The sequence below is a fragment of the Vulpes vulpes genome, chromosome 13 (genome assembly GCF_048418805.1).
Source record: "Vulpes vulpes isolate BD-2025 chromosome 13, VulVul3, whole genome shotgun sequence".
NCBI classification, from domain to species: Eukaryota; Metazoa; Chordata; class Mammalia; order Carnivora; family Canidae; genus Vulpes; species Vulpes vulpes.
The window spans coordinates 119,510,553-119,519,978 of NC_132792.1; the positions used below are offsets into that span (position 1 = coordinate 119,510,553).

At 41.1% G+C, this 9,426-nt stretch overlaps 1 pseudogene; it reads left to right on the top strand.

Moving 5' to 3' along the window:
* Positions 1–6,494: 6,494 nt before the first annotated feature.
* LOC140595228 (U4 spliceosomal RNA) lies at positions 6,495–6,620 on the top strand (annotated as a pseudogene).
* The last annotated feature ends 2,806 nt before the right edge of the window (positions 6,621–9,426 follow it).

Sequence of the window (9,426 nt, forward strand, 5' to 3'; positions counted from 1 at the left end):
ATAGAACATTCATATGAAAGAAATTGAGGAAGATACAAAGAAATGAAAAATGTTCCATGGTCATGGATCAGAAGAATAAATATTGTTCAAATCTCTATGCTACCCCAAGCAATCTTCACATTCAATGCAATCCTTATCAAAATACCAATGGTATTTTTCATAGAGCTGGAACAGATATTCCTCAAATTTGTATAAAACCAGAAAAGACCCTAAAGTCCATAGGAATGCTGAGAAAGAAAACCAAAGTGGAGACATCACAATTCTGAACTTCGAGCTCTATTACAAAGCTGTGCTCATCAAGATAGTTTGGTCCTGGCACCAAAACAGACATGTAGATCAATGGAACAGAATAGAGATCCCTGAAATGGATCAATAAAAGTATGGTCAACTAATATTCAACTAAGCAGGAATGAATATTCAATGGAAAAATGACAGTCTCATCAACAACTGGTGTTGGGAAAATTGAACAGAAACATGCAGAAAAATGAAACGGCACCACTTTCATACACCATATAAAAATAAACTAAAAAATGGATGAAAGACCTATATGTGAGACAAGAATCCATCAAAATCCTGGAGGAGAATGGAGGCAGCAACCTCTTTAACCTTGGCCATCACAACTTCTTGCTAGACACATCTCCAAAGGCAAGGGAAACAGAGGCAAATTAACTATTGGGACTTTATCAAGATAAAAAGCTTCTGCACAGCAAAGGAAACAGCCAACAAAACTAGAAGGCAAGCTATGGAATGGGAGAAGATATTTGCAACTGTCTTACCAGAAAAGGGCTAGAATCCAAAATCTATAAGGAACTTCTCAAACTCCACACTCAAAGACAAATAATCCAGTCAAGAAATGAGCAGAAGGCACGAACAGACATTTCTCCAAAGAAGACAAATGGCCAAAGACACATGAAAAAATTACTCAACATCACTCAGCATCAGGGAAATACAAATCAAAACCACAATGAGATACCACCTCACACAGATCAGAATGGGTAAAAATTAACAAATCAGGAAACACAGATGTTGGAGAGGAGTAGAGTAAGGGGAACCTTCTTACACTGCTGGTGGGAAAGCAAGTTGGTATAGCCACTCTGGAAGACAGTATAGGGTTCTTCAAAAAGTCAAAAACAGAATTACCATATGACCCAGCAATTGCAGTAGTAGGAATGTATGCAAACATAAACAAATAGTGATTTGAAGGGTCACATGCACCCCAATATTTATAGCAGCATCACCCACAATAGCCAAATTATGGAAAGGGCCCAGATGTCCATCGAAGGGTGAATGAATAGAGAAGGTGTGATATAACAAAGGATACAATGGCTTATTAGCCATCAAAAAGAATGAAATCCTGCCATTTGCAAGGACATGGATGGGATCAGAGGGTATTATACTAAGCAAAATAAGTCAGGCAGAGAAAGACAAATATCATATGATTTCACTCATATATGGAACTTAAGGAATGAAATAGATGAACATAGGGAAAGGGAAGGAAAGCTAAAAGAAGATGAAAATTGAGAGGGAGGCAAAGTATAAGACTCTATGGAACAACTGAGGGTTGCAGGAGGAGAGGTGCATGGGGTAAGGGATAACTGTGTGATGGGCATTAATAGGTAGGCCCTTGAGGTGATGAGCACTGGGTGTTGTATGCACCTGATGAGCTGCTAAATTCTACCCCTGAAACTAATAAAACTCAATAAATAAAAACTAATTTAGAGAATCTTAAGTGACCCAAAAAGTTGGCAGAAGGAAAATAGGCAAACTGGACATCAGAACAATGAGGAACAATCCTAGGAGGGAGAAGGAGTGTTAGAACTCAACATTGGGTAAAACATTTTTCTACCATTTGCCTTGCACCCACCACCCAGGAGGACTGTGGGATGAAGCCTGTCCTAGAGCAAGTGGAGGACACAAGGGGACCCAGGCCTGGCTCCTGGAGCCCCAGGACCAGTGAGAACCCCACCACCAGTAGCAGAGATCTGGGCACACAGGGCAGAGCAGGATAGGTGCACAGCCTAGGGTGGCCCATCCCACCCACCCAGTCTCTCCCATGGGTCCCCTGTTTAGGCACCACAGCAGTCTCCTCACTGGCTTCCCTGGCCCCAGTCTTCTCCTCCAAACCCCTCCACTTACTGCTCTGTTGATCCTTCAGAAGCACAGAACTCCTTCTGTCCTTTCCCTGCTGACATCCACCCTGCTCCCGCCCCTACTCCCCAAGGTAAACAGCACTCAGGACAGGAAGTCTAACCCACCCAGGATCTGGTCCGCGGCTGCCCATCAGCCTCCTTTCCATCACTGCCCTCCCCGTGCCCCCCTCCACCACACCTGGCTGGCTCTCTCTTCCTCCTTTACAGATGCTGGGGGCTCTTGGGGGGCTGCCCATCCCTCATCCCTCTCTGCATGTGGATAGATGTTCTTGTCTCTGGTCCTTTCCTGGACCATCTTTCTCCCCCTCTCACTGGAGTTACTTGGATGTGGTGGCCTCTCCACCTGGCAGCCCCGTGGCCTGCCCTGCCCTCTGTGGCACCTGCCTGAGGCTTTCCATAGCGCCCAGCAGGCACTCAGCAGGTGTCCCTTCCCTGGGGAGATGTCAGCAATGTGTAAAGGAGACCTACAGAAATGCTCCTCAAGTTTCTCGGAGTTTTGATTCCTCAAGCCTGATTCACATTCCCTCATCTGTTGAAAAGAGCGTGTAACATTCATATAATCCAACCGCTGATAAAATTCATACCTAAAAGCATAAGCTTCTATATGTCTGTGTGTGCCCCCAGCACTTGGTAACAGACATTCTGTTTGATTTTATATTTAAATATTTATCTGTTAATTCAGCTATTTTAAAGAAGATATATATATATATATATATATATATATATATATATATATATATATATATATATAAGTTCGACTTGCTAACACATAGTATAACATATTATGCATAGTATAACACCCAGGGATCATCTCGTCCAGTGCCCTCCTCAGTGCCCGTCACTCAGTCACCCCAACCCCAACCCCCTGCCCACCTCCCCTTCCACCACCCCTTGTTCATTTCCCAGAGTTAGGAGTCTCTCACATCCTGTCACCCGCACTGATATTTCCCACTAATTTTCTCTCCTTTCCCCTTTATTCCCTTTCACTATTTTTTATATTCCCCAAATGAATGAGACCATATAATGTTTGTCCTTCTCCGATTGACTTACTTCATTCAGCATAGTACCCTCCAGTTCCATCCACATCGAAGCAAATGGTGGATATTTGTCGTTTCTAATGGCTGAGTAATATCCCATTGTATACATAGACCACATCTTCTTTATCCATTCATCTCTCGATGGACACCGAGGCTCCTTCCACAGTTTGACTATTGTGGACATTGCTGCTATAAACATCAGGGTGCAGGTGTCCTGCCATTTCACTGCATCTGTATCTTTAGAGTAAACCCCCAACAGTGCTATTGCAAGGTCGTAGGGCAGGTCTATTTTTAACTCTTTGAGGAATCTCCACATAGTTTTCCAGAGAGGCTGTACCAGTTCACATTCCCACCAACAGTACAAGAGGGTTCCCCTTTCTCCACATCCTCTCCAACATTTGTTATTTCTTGTCTTGTTAATTTTCACCATTCTCACTGGTGTGGCGTGGTATCTCATTGTGTGTGTGTGTGTGTGTGTGTGTTTTAAGATTTATTTATTTATTCAGAGAGAAAGAGAGGGGGCAGAGACACAGGCAGAGGGAGAAGCAGGCTCCACGCAGGGAGCCCAACGTGGGACTCGATCCCGGGTCCCCAGGATCACACCCTGGGCGGAAGGCGGCGCTAAACCACTGCGCCACCAGGGCTGCCCTCTCATTGTGGTTTTGATTTGTATTTCCCTGATGGCAAGTGATGTGGAGCATGTTCTCATGTGCTTGTTGGCCATGTGTATGTCTTCTTTGGAGAAATTTCTGTCCATGTCTTTTGCCCATTTCATGATTGGATTGTTTGTTTCTTGGGTGTTGAGTTTAATAAGTTCTTGATATATCTTGGATATTAGCCCTTTATCTGATATGTAATTTGCAAATATCTTCTCCCATTCTGTAGGTTGTCTTTGGCTTTTTTGACTGTTTCTTTTGCTGTGCAGAAGCTTTTTATCTTGATAATGTCCCAATAGTTCATTTCTGCGTTTGCTTCCTTTGCCTTCATAGATGTATCTTGCAAGAAGTTGCTGTGGCCAAGTTCAAAAAAGGTGTTGCCTGTGTTCTCCTCTAGGATTTTGATGGAATCTTGTCTCACACTTAGATCTTCCAACCATTTTGAGTTTATCTTTGTGTATGGTGTAAGAGAATGGTCTAGTTTTATTCTTCTGCGCATGGCTGTCCAATTTTCCCAGCACCATTTATTGAAGAGACTTGTTTTTCCAATGGATAGTCTCTCCTGCTTTGTCAAAGGTGAGTTGGCCAAGGAGTTGAGGGTCCATTTCTGGGTTTTCTATTCTGTTCCGTTGATTTATGTGTCTGCCAGTACCACACTGTCTTGATGATCACAGCTTTGTAGTACAACTTGAAATCTGGCATTGTGATGCCCCCGGCTCTGGTTTTCTTTTTCAATATTCCCCTATCTATTTGGGGTGTTTTCTGATTCCACACAAATCTTAAGATTATTTGTTCCAACTCTGTAAAGAAAGTCCATGGTATTTTGATAGGGATTGCATTGAATGTGTAAATTGCCCTGGGTAGCATAGACATTTTCACAGTATTAATTCTTCCAGTCCATGAGCATAGAATATTTTTCCATCTCTTTGTGTCTTCCTCAATTTCAGAAGTGTTCTGAAGTTTTTAGGGTATAAATCCCTTGCCTCTTTGGTTAGGTTTATTCATATGCTTTTGGGTGCAATTGGAAATGGGATTGACTCCTTTATTTTCTCTTTCTTCAGTCTCATTCTTAGTGTATAGAAATGACACTGATTTTTGGGAATTGATTCTGTATCCTGCCACATTGCTGAATTGCTGTATGAGTTCTAGCAATCTTGGGGTGGAGTCTTTTGGGTTTTCTCTGTACGGTATCATGTCATCTGTGAAGAGGGAGAGTTTGACTTCTCCTTTGCCCATTTGAATGCTCTTTATTTCTTTTTGTTGTCTTATTGCTGAGGCTAGGACTTCTAGTACCATGTTGAATAACAGTGGTGAGAGTGGACATCCCTGTCGTGTTCCTGATCTTAGGAGAAAGGCTCCTAGTGTTTCCCCATTGAGAATTATATTTGCTGTGGGCTTTTCACAGATGGGTTTTAAGATGCTGAGGAATGTTCCCTTTATCCCTAGACTCTGGAGAGTTTTGATCAGGAATGCTGTGTTTTGTCAAATGGTTTCTCTACATCTATTGAGAGGATCATATGGTTCTTGTTTTTTCTCTTGTTGATGTGATTTATCACATTGATTGTTTTACGAGTATTGAACCAACCTTGCATCATGGGAATAAATCCCACTTGGTCATGGTGAATAATCTTCTAAATGTACTATTGAATTCTATTAGCTAGCATCTTGTTGAGAATTTTGGCATCCGTGTTAATCAGGGATATTGGTCCATAATTCTCCTTTTTTGGTGGGGTCTTTGTTTGGTTTTTGGAATCAAGGTGATGCTGGCCTCATAAAATGAGTTTGGAAGTATTCTGTCCCTTTCTATCCTTTGGAACAGCTTTAGTAGAATAGGTATTATTTCTTCTTTAAATGTTTGATAAAATTCTCCTGAGAAGCCATCTGGCCCTGGACTTTTGTGTCTTGGGAGGTTTTTGATGACTGCTTCAATTTCCTCGCTGGTTATTGACTTATTCAGGTTTTCTACTTCTTCCTGTTCCAATTTTGGTGATTTGTGGTTTTCCAGAAATGCATCCATTTCTTCTAGATTGCCTAATTTGTTGGCTTTAGCTGCTCTGCTCATAATACGTTTTTAAAATTGTTTTGTTTCCTTGGTATTGGTTGTGATCTCTTTCATTCATGATTTTATTAATTTGAGTCTTTTTTCTTTTTTCTTTTTTTAAATAAGGCTGGCTAATGGTTTATCTATCTTACTAATTCTTTCAAAGAACCAACTCCTGGTTTCGTTGATCCGTTCTACAGTTCTTCTGATCTCTATTTCATTGAGTTCTGCTAAAATCTTTATTATCTCTCTTCTGCTTGGCATTCGTTTTACTTGTTCTTTCTCCAGTTCCTTTAGGTGCGAAGTTAGCTTGTGAATTTGAATTTTTTCCAATTTTTTGAGAGGTGCTTGTATTGCGATGTATTTCCCTCTTAGGACCGCTTTTGCTGGATCCCAAAGAATTTGAATGGTTGTATCTTCATTTTCGTTAGTTTCCACGAATCTTTTTAATTCTTCTCCCATTTATTGGTTGACTCATTCATTCATCTTTTAGTAGGATGCTCTTTAACCTCCATGTGTTTGAGTTTCTTCCAAATTTCTTCATGTGATTGAGTTCTAGTTTCAAAGCATTGTGGTCTGAAAATATGTCGCAGATAATCCCGATCTTTTTAGCTTTGCACAGTGGCACTATCATAGCCAATGAGGTTTATTTGAGGCATGATTACTGCTAATCCCGATCTTTTGGTATCGGTTGAGACCCGATTTGTGACCCAGTATGTGGTCTATTCTGGAGAAAGTTCCATGTGCCCTTGAGAAGAATGTGTATTTTGTTGCGTTCAGATGGAAAGTTCTGTATATATCTGTGAAATCCATCTGGTCCAGTGTATCATTTAAGGTCCTTGTTTCTTTGGTGATGTGCTTAGAAGATCTGTCATTTGCAGAACGTGCTGTGTTGAAGTCTTCTACTATTAGTGTATTATTATCTAAGTATCTCTTTAATTTGGTTATTAATTGACTGATGTACTTGGCAGCACCCACGTTAGGGACATGAATATTCACGATTGTTAGGTCTTCTTGTTGGACAGACCCTTTAAGTATGATATAGTGTCCCTCTTCATCTCTTACTACAGTCTTTGGGATAAACTTTAATTTAACTGACATGAGGATGGCTACCCCTGCTTTCTTTTGAGGACCATTTGAATGGTAAATGGTTCTCCAGCCCTTCATTTTCAGGTTGGAGATGTCCTTAGGTCTAAAATGAGTCTCTTATAGACAGTACATAGATGGGTCTTGCTTTTTTATCCAGTCTGAAACCCTGCGTCTTTTGATGGGATCATTTAGCCCATTCACGTTCAGAGTTACTATTGAAAGATATGAATTTAGTGTCATCATAATACCTATTCAGTCCCTGTTTCTGTGGATTAATTCCTTGGGCTTCCTCTTTCTTTTACAGGGTCCCCCTTAATATTTCTTGCAGAGCTGGTTTGGTGGTCACATATTCTTTCAGTTTCTGCCTATCTTGGAAGCTCTTTATCTCTCCTTCTATTCTGAGTGAGAGCCTTGCTGGATAAAGTATTCTTGGCTGCATGTTCTTCTCATTTAGGACCCTGAATATATCCTGCCAGCCCTTTCTGGCCTGCCAGGTCTCTGTGGAGAGTTCTGCTGTTAATCTGATATTTCTCCTCATCTAAGTTAAGAATCTCTTGTCTTTCACTGCTTTAAGGATTTTCTCCTTATCTTTGGAATTTGTAATTTTCAGTATTAAATGTTGAGGTGTTGAACAGTTTTTATTGATTTTTTGGGGGGGAACCTATCTCCTGGATCTGAATGCCTGTTTCCCTCCCCAAATTAGGGAAGTTCTCAGCTATGATTTGTTCAAATATACTTTCTTGTCTTTACTCTTTCTCTGCCTCTTCTGGAATCCCAATTATATATAGATTCTTCCTTCTCAGGCTATCATTTATTTCCCTTAGCCTTCCCTCATGGTCTCTTAATTGTTTTTCTCTTTTTCCTCAGCGTCCTTCCTTACCATCAACTTGTCTTCTATGTTGCTCACTCTTTCTTCCACCTCATTAACCCTAGCCATTAGGACATCCAGTTTGGATTGCATCTCACTTGATTTATTTTTACTTTTGGCCTGATTAGATCTAAATTCTGCAGTAATGTAGTCTGTGGAGTCCTTTATACTTTTTTCCAGAGCCACCAGTAGCTTTATAATTGTGCTTCTGAATTGGCTTTCTGACATCGAATTGTAATCCATATTCTGTAACTCTGTGGCAGAGAGTACTGTTTCTGATTCTTTCTTTTGTGGTGAATTCTTCCTTCCAGTCATTTTGTTCAGTGCAGAGTGGTTGTATGAGCAGGCTGAGTCAAGAATATCAACCATGACCTAAGTAAATTTCAGCCTAGATGATTCTGATGAGGTCAGAGACCAGAAAATGAAAACGAAGATCAGAACAAAATAAAACAAAATGACCACTAAGGTGAAAAACAAATTTTAAAACAAAGTAGTAAAAAATAAAGGCCAAAAATCCCCAAAAAGAAAAAAAGGTAAAGAAGAAAAAGAGAAAAAACAAGAAAAAAGAGGGTGGGGGACTGGGGGATGGTGGTGGTGAAGATGTTGTAATGGAGGGAGAATGTAGTCTACCTGAGGGATCCTAGGAGGTGATCCTCTTGGTTCTGAATGTATTAAGTTCTGTATGTTAGAAGATGCTCAATCCTCAACTTATATAAACCAGTAATTCTTGTAGAAAGCCCCAATACTGACCACCAAAACATAAACAAGATCAAAGAGGGGGGTAGAATGGGAATGAAGAGAGAATATAATCTCACAGAATGAACCAGCACAGTATTCCACTTGGTTTTGGGTGCATGCTGCCCATGTTTTAGAAGGTATTAACTTCCACTGTTGTAGAACAAAATGAGGCAGAGAAAACCAAAAACACAAAACAAAAACCCATATCTCGTATATACCCCAAAACTGAGTATGTTGAAGGGAATCCAGAAGTGAAAAATATACCTAAGAGACATAATTGTAGAAATATGAAAGTCAAAAAGGAAGATACTTAAAAATGAAGAGCTGTTAAAATATTGTAGTGAAGGTGGGAAAAGAGAAAAAATATTGGAAATTTTTAGTCTGATATAAAAATGAGTTGTAATGGAAAAAGGAAAAAAAATTTTAAAAAAGGGGAAAAAAGCAGGGGACCCTCTAGTTCTATATACTATATTCCCTTGATTTCCCCTTGGTCCTGGAGCTTTCCAGCGCTGCTTGGTCCAGAATTTGCTCTGCCCTTGTTCTTCCAGCTGGTCTTCCAGGGAAGGGCCTGTTATGTTGACTCTCAGGTGTGTGTGCCTGGGGTTGCTACCCCGCTCCCCCTAGATGCCGGGCTCAGTGGGAGCTGTTGACTCTGTGAGGTCCCTGTTCCCTGGTGGCCCCGCCTCTCCCAGGCACAGGGTGAAACAAGGAGGAACAACAACACTGGCGGCAGCCGGGTCTCCAGCTCTGGAGTCAGCTCCCTGCAGTAACTACCGCAGTTTCCCAGTCCGCACTGGCCTAGGTGCTCTGGGGCCAGTGTGGGTGCGCTGATCCACACAGCTTGGGG